Genomic DNA, 7,894 nt, shown 5'->3' with positions numbered 1-7,894 from the left:
AAAAAAAAAACAGTTTCTTTTGTATAATACATTATCTAAATCCATGAAAATACTTTTCTCTCGTAGTGTGTTATTTTAACGGATAGCATTATTTAAAAATAATTGTGTAAAAATTTATTAGCATGCTATTGAAGGTTGTCTGCCGTGCATCATCTCACCAAATACAAGTTGATCATTTTTGTTTTATAGCTTTATCATCTATTTTGATCCACATAGGTTTTAGATTTAAATTAAATATCTGTCCCTCTGTTTTGGGGCTCGACATATCGGTTCTTCTATTTCATAGAAAAATAGGCTATAAATTATATATTTATAATAGTAACCAGTCTTTTTATAGTTATTTCTCAATGTGAGTCATTTTAGGCTACTATGGAATTCTGTATCAAGTGATAGACAGCTAATTTTTTGTACTGTTAAAAATCCTCATTTTTATTTAAACTTACGTTAGCATCATACTTTGTTGTAATTATTTTATTATTATTATAATTATTAAATTTCCTATTAATAAGACCTCTTTTCTAAGATTTATCAATCACAATGCATTCTGAAATTACGTTTAGATATTTATTTTAGCGTTTTTTCTGTGATTGTTGTTTAATTTTGCTGTGAATTGCAAACATTAAATTTCGATTCAAATTTGAATTTTTATGAAAACTTTTTTTTTTCATTTCCTCGTATATTAAATGATGTTCACGTTGAATTGTTTTTGCCTTCTACCTACAATATCTTCGAACTTCCCAAATATCATCTATATAATTTCATGCTACAGACTCGAGGTCTTATTGTATTAATTTATCATTATGGGATACCAAATATGTTTTTATTGTACAATTTTCGTAATTATTATTTGTGTTCAATTTTTTGTTTAATTATTGAATTGATAGTCAACAATTCACATAACATTTCAGTTTACTCACAGCCATATAATACGCAAATAATTTTGTAAATGTTTCGATCGAGCAAAAATGAACAAAATTTTATCATTTGTTAAATATAGTCTTTAAATGTAACGATAATATTAAATGATATGACTACATGTACATAATGTAAGAATTGAAGTAATATTTGTTGTTTGATAATATATTTTAGAGATGATTTTCATAGCTCATGTTTAAAATGATACGTATCAATACTCAAAGTTGTGAATTACTGTATTCTTACAATTAAAATTTTATTTTATTCTTAATTAAAATCGTTTACTTTTGTGTCAGAAAGTAAAATCTAATGTTCGAATTCGTACAAAACATCTCTATTACTCTATTATTTTTTTTCTTTAAATTTATTAGTAATATTTAATTTTAATGTGAAAAATATGAGATTATCTCTTGATACGATGGAAAGTTAATGTGACATATCCAGTTAATGTAATGTAAACCTAACTATTCTAAGCATTTTTTTTTTATTAAGAAAATATGCCAATGTTATTTTCATAGTTACAGGGATTGTATAGTTTTTCAATGGCTTATTTTAGATCAAAGTAGCACTGGCAAATTGCTGCCATTACTCATAAATCTCCATGACTAAATAAAAATCTCTCTAATACTGTGTCATATTTTAGTGTGTGAATAAAAATGTAATTCTTTTTGACCAATGTGAATGCTGGAATAGATGTTTGTAAGATAAATTAGGTATAATTTAAATAAAAAACAAGATTATTTTTCAAAGCTCTAGAATTCTATCATAATCATTAGTTTTCTACATTCTATTGGATTTACCGAAAGATATTCGATATATCTTTTTCATATGAACAAAACACTATTCATATTTTTTCTTAAGTGCTACATTATCCAATTTATATTTTTAATTTCATTTGATGTGTGCTATATTGTAGTGTCATTTGATTGGCCAAATTACACTCGTGCTAGTGTTGTTTCTCTGCATTTATACTTTTCAGCGAAACATTATTATGTGTGCCCACTCATATTTTTAATTTTTGTGTAACAATTGTCTCAAATGTAATTATTAAATTAAATTTATAAAAAAAACGAGTCTTCCGTTCCGCACATTGATACATATTATCATAGCACACAAATTGACAGCACAAATACATTTTTATATTTATCTTTATTTAAAATTACCATTTTCTTATATTCTTAATATTACATATTAGTATAAATACGAAATTGCAATGTGTTGTTTTTATATATGTTATATTTATATATATTTGTTGTGTTCCATTCAAACATTGAATATACTGATCAAGGTAAATTCATATCGTTCATTGTGATAATTTTTTTTGCAAATTTAATTATTGTCCTACCATTAAAATCTCAATAAATAGTCGAATTGGTTATTTTTATTCTATACATATTACATTGAATCTCAAATGTGTACTCATTTTACATAAATAAATTTAAGAAAAAATAGAAAATTGTTTTTTCTTTCGACTCGATTGTTTAAAACTGAAATGAAAAATATCTGAAAACAAGGTATGTATATGTTACAGTCCACGTGCATTTTCAGTTGTAATATATTCCAACTGGCGTTTTAGGTCATTCATATTCGAATACAATTCAACTAGTAAATTATACCTCTACAAGCGCAAATACACTTTCAACAATGTGCGCCATTTGTAATATAACAGTCGAGTTTTTACAGCTCTGGTGTTTTTACGAATGCTTTAAATTTGAGTAATGCGTTAATATTTGCTAGGTATTACGAATAAAGGTAAAGAGTAAAGAGCGGACCAAGTTTGCGCCGTTCTTTGTTTATTGTTCGCCGCGCATTGTTCATTTTTATGATGAACCTTTTGTTTTTGCACTCTAGCTTTGTAGTTTGCTCTATTTCCTGGAAAATAGACCCAAAACGCCCTGTTTTTAACTGCCCCGGTCCTACCTCTAGGAATGAGTAGTTTTCAGCGGTCGAGCATGCTTTTTCCAGGAAATAGAGCAAACTATAAAGCTAGAGTGCAAAAAAAAAGGTTCACCATAAAAATGAACAATGGTGGGCAGTGTCGCGCCGCGCTATAGTAATGAGTACCATATTACGATAGCTCTAAGAATGTGTTCAAAGCGAAAATGTGACTTTCCAACTCAATTTACTAGTCAAGTGACGTTTTCACGAAAACTAACCTCTCCATGTAACCTGGTACCAAATTATAGTTGAACTTGTGGCGGCTCGCTATACGACATGGTCGAGTTTGGTAACCTTCCTGCGAGTGGGGACCAACTCGGCTGGGTTCGGAGAGCGGCTACTCACTCTGCCTTCAGCTGTCATAAATAAAACACGTGCATCAACATGCCAGTCGTCTCATACGTTCATCCCCCATAAACTGTATTTTCAGTTATAATATATTTTAACCAGTTGTAATGTAATTCGCCATATGAATCAACGTATGTGGGTTAGACGGAATATATTCCAACTAATTAAAATATATTACTGAAAATACACTTCAACTATAACGGTACTTAGGTAACGGTACCAGGTTAGATGGAATATATTCCAATTAGTTAAAATATATTACAACTGGAAGACACACTTCAACTGTAACAGATACAATAAATAGATCGACATAGAGATGTGTATTTAGTATATACTTTTATTTTTAAAAATAAAAGTATATACTAAATACATATCCACATGCCCAATGAAATACATATCATCAGATGCAGTATAAATATAAATATTATTGGCATACTTTGCATTTATTCAATAAAAAATCTATTAAAAACAAAAATAATAGACAAAATTCAAATCAATTCAAAATTATTGTACGAGAGATACATTTCAGTTTACATCTTTATTACATACATATTTATTTTCTTCTATTCGCACGTAAGTGAATACCGGTAAACGGTTTTCATTCCAAATGTGAATCGCTACCAGGATAACCGCCGCTACGAAAATCGCTCGCGCGGATTTACCGTCGCACAGTAAAATTGCCGTACAGAAAAGTGCCCAAATATTGCTCAGCAAATGCTTTTTTTGCGAGATTTGGGCAGTTTTGAGCAATATTTGGGCAGTTTTCTGTACAGCAATTTTCCTGTGCGACGAATTTTAGTGTGACAGAAGATCCGTGCAAGCGATTCACATTTGGGATGTGGATCGCTTAAAAAAGGACACCTGTAAAGGAAGGTTTCTACTTCTGGTCAACTTAAAAAATAGAAAAAATTCACGTATCAATAAACAATTGAGTAACTGATACCAAATTTCAGTTCGATAGAAGTAACGGTGTTACACACAAACACATTTTTTTCTTAACCATTAAAACATGACATTGAAGTCGAATTTTAGAATAGGGAGCGTGCTTTTTCCAGGAATCAGGGCGTTTTGGGTCTATTTACAAAGCTAGGGTGCAAAAAAAAGGTTCAGAGAACCTTTAACAAAGCACCGCGATCAATTAACAATGAACGGCACGCTTCCGGTCCGCTCACCAATGATCACAAAACTTCATCTCTTGTTACTACGTACATATATAAAATAAAAAAGGCAGAGTAGACCGCTCATAAAATGGCGAATCTACTCTGTCGTCTGCTATATGAAAGCAGAATATTAGGACTCGCTATGAACAGAGTGCGAACTACATACATACCAGTGGCGGCTCGTCTATATGGGCTGTGGGGCTACAGCCCTCCCAGTATAGTACAAATGCATGCTATTTTTGTCTGCATTTGATCAACAAGCGTATGGAATGGTCAACGAGCTACTACAACCCGATTAATCTCTGCAGCCCCCCTTCTATAAATTCTCATGAGTAGAGGTCGGAATCTGAAGGGGCCGGAAACGTGCCGCCTATTGTTCCATTGTTGTAAATCCTTTGTAAAAAAGGTTCGGCAAACCTTTAACAATGCATTTACAATCTTTGAACAATAAACAGCCCCTTCAGATTCCGGGCTCTACTCATGAGCCGCCACTGATACATACATAGGTGCCCATAATTACGAAGTGGTCTCAAGAAAAAAAAATCACGAACTCATCTATTTTGGATCAACGTTATAGGACGAAGGAGGGTGTGAGACTGAAATAAAAGGGCGGATTGGCATGGCGAAAAGCGCAATGTCGAAACTAAGCAAAATTTAGAAAGACTGGGTGATGAGTGAATCACACGGTGGTGCCCCAGCTTACGAAAATGTGTCCAATCCCAGCTTTGTTCTCCCCGTATATAGAGTGGAGACATTGAAAATAAACTCTTTTGAGATATGGTACTGGAGATGGATGCTTAGAATCCCCTGGACCGCAAGAACAAGTGCCTCTATTTTGCAAGAGATAAGAATCTGTCTTGGACGTATCCTCCAGTTCTTAAGATACATCGCGAGGCGAGACCAGGACTAGAGAGCGACGCGGAAGTGCGCCAGCACAGAAAAAAATAGGATCCTTTTTTCAATTTCTATTAACCTTTTTTTTTGCTCTCTAGAGAGCAAAAAAAGATTAACAATAGAAATTGACAAAAGGATCCCGTTTCGGGGCATTCGTCCGCCGAAGACCCACCAGAACAGCTTGGGAAAATTAGACGTTTTGGGAAGCTTTGAGGAAAGCAAAGAAAAAGGAATTTTTTTGCGGACTCCAGTTTAGAAACCCTGAATATGTATGTTGGATTTGAAAACATAATTTTCGGGGAAAAAATTGAAAACCAAAGATCCCATTTTTCCCATAGTTAAAAAAACGGAGAAATTCGTATTTAGGACCCCGTATCATGTGTCCGAGGTACTCCATATTTTTCCGCTTGATGACAGAAACAAATTCCCTGCCTCTCCCTATCATGCCGAGGACAGCTTCATTTGATACTTGTTTGGTCCACGAGATCTTCAGCATACGCCTGTAGACCCACATCTCAAAAGCTTCGATGCGGCTGATCTTCAGAGTCCACGTTTCACATCCATGTAGCAACACTATCCAGACGTAGCTCTTCGCAAATCTTAAACGCGTACGAAGATTGAGATGCTTGTTTGTAAGCGCTGCCTTCATTTTGATAAACACTGTTCTAGCCATCTCGGTTTAGAAACCCTGCTTAAGAATACATTTTTGCGGCCTTAATTTAGAAACCCTAATAAGTAGTCACCGGACCCAGAAGGTGCCGCGTATTGTTCAAAGGTTGTAAATGCATCGTTTAAGGTTTGCCGAACCTTTTTTACAAAGGATTTACAACAATGGAACAATGGATAGCACTGTGACTATCCTACCTCTACTAATAAGTAGTCACCGGAGCCTGAGGGGGCCGTGTATTGTTCAAAGGTTGTAAATGCATTGTTAAAGGTTTGCCGAACAATGGATAGCACTGTGACTATCCTACCTCTACTAATAAGGATAGGTGCTAGGGTGCTATTTTCCAGGAAAGACGGGTTGCCTATTGTCAATTTCTAATGTGAACCTTTTTTTGCTCTCTAGCTTTGTAGGTTGACAATAGGCAAACCCTCTTTCCTGAAAAATAGCACCCTAGCGCCTATTCTTAAACCCTACTTCCGTAATATTACGTAAGCCCCAGTGAGAAAATCTTAAAGGCATAAAGATTATCAAATAAATTAATTCCCATTTTATGAAGTTATTATGTAGATATGACCGACAATTTCAATAGAGTAATTATTTTCGAAAATGCATTTAAAACTTTTTGAAAAAAATGATTTTGCGCTGAGTTGTCTGCGCTGAAAAGTCGGCGCCGAGCTGACGAAATAAATACGGCAACTTACCATTAGACATCTATGTAGATGGTCAAAATTTTAGCATATTTTAAACGTGTCTATTACGATTATTTTTCACCATCGAACTATCAGAAACGAACTATCAGAAAGCGCACAAAATGGCAAATTATCAAAACGATCGGAAGACTGTAGGAATAAATACTGAATCGATTTCGAAGTGAAACATAGAATGGGCTTGTAAAAAATGGTCACCTTAATGAACATAGATAAAGAAAAAAAAATGGTAATGATAGTATGAGGGAACAATTTCCCGACCCATATTTTTGCCGGACGTATATTTTCATGGTAAACGGACTACTAGTCATATTTTATTTTATTTTTATTTTACATATATACCAGGAAGGCCTTACAGGTAAATCCCAATGCGCCTTCCTGGCCAATTACAAATACAAATACAGCATTTTTATTATAAGTCGTTGAATTGCGAGACACTGAAAAAACTCGCAAATTAACGAGACATCTATGAATTGTACATACATTTTTATTGTACATCAATCAAATTTTTCAAATAGTGGTGACATAGTAGGTAGGAAGGATTTTTAGCCAATTTTTTTTTCCGGGAACCGTTTCAACAATGAAATCAGAGGAAATTGGCAAACTCTGATAGGAAACGATCAACCTGGAGTCACAAATCCAGGTCTGACCAACAGCATACTCTGAAAAATTCATTTTCATTCAGGGATAGAACCCGGCACCTTCTTGACGGTAAGCAGAAGCTTAACGTCCGAGCTATGCTGCTACTGGTCACACCCTAACACTTGTCACGAGAAAATTGGACACAACCTAAAATCGGTCACGAGAAGATTGACCGAATTTAGGGTGTGACCAGTTTTCTCGTGACCAATTTTAGTGGGACGGGTGATCACGTGTGACCGATCTATAACGACCGGTTGTCTTGTGACCGGTTCACATTTGACTAGTAATCAATAGAGGTAGGATAGTCACAGTGCTATCTATTGTTCCATTATTGTAAATCCTTTGTAAAAAATGTTCGGCAAACCTTAAACAATGCATTTACAACCTTTGAACAATACGCGGCACCTTCTGGGTCCGGTGACTAGTAATCACCGAACCATTTTCATTCGGCCTTCCGATATTTGCGTTTTCGGGCGTTAGACCCGTGAGGTAGACCCATTTTCATTCCATAGGTAGGTAGATTAAAATCTAGTCGAAGCGATCGAACAAAGTTTCACCTTTCACCTTTCCACTTAATCATAGCATCAATATGGACTAGTCCACTCGCCTACAGAGAGCGAGAT

This window comes from Arctopsyche grandis, chromosome 8 (assembly GCF_051622035.1).
Source record: "Arctopsyche grandis isolate Sample6627 chromosome 8, ASM5162203v2, whole genome shotgun sequence".
Lineage (NCBI taxonomy): Eukaryota > Metazoa > Arthropoda > Insecta > Trichoptera > Hydropsychidae > Arctopsyche > Arctopsyche grandis.
Note: the sequence above shows the minus strand (reverse complement) of the source record.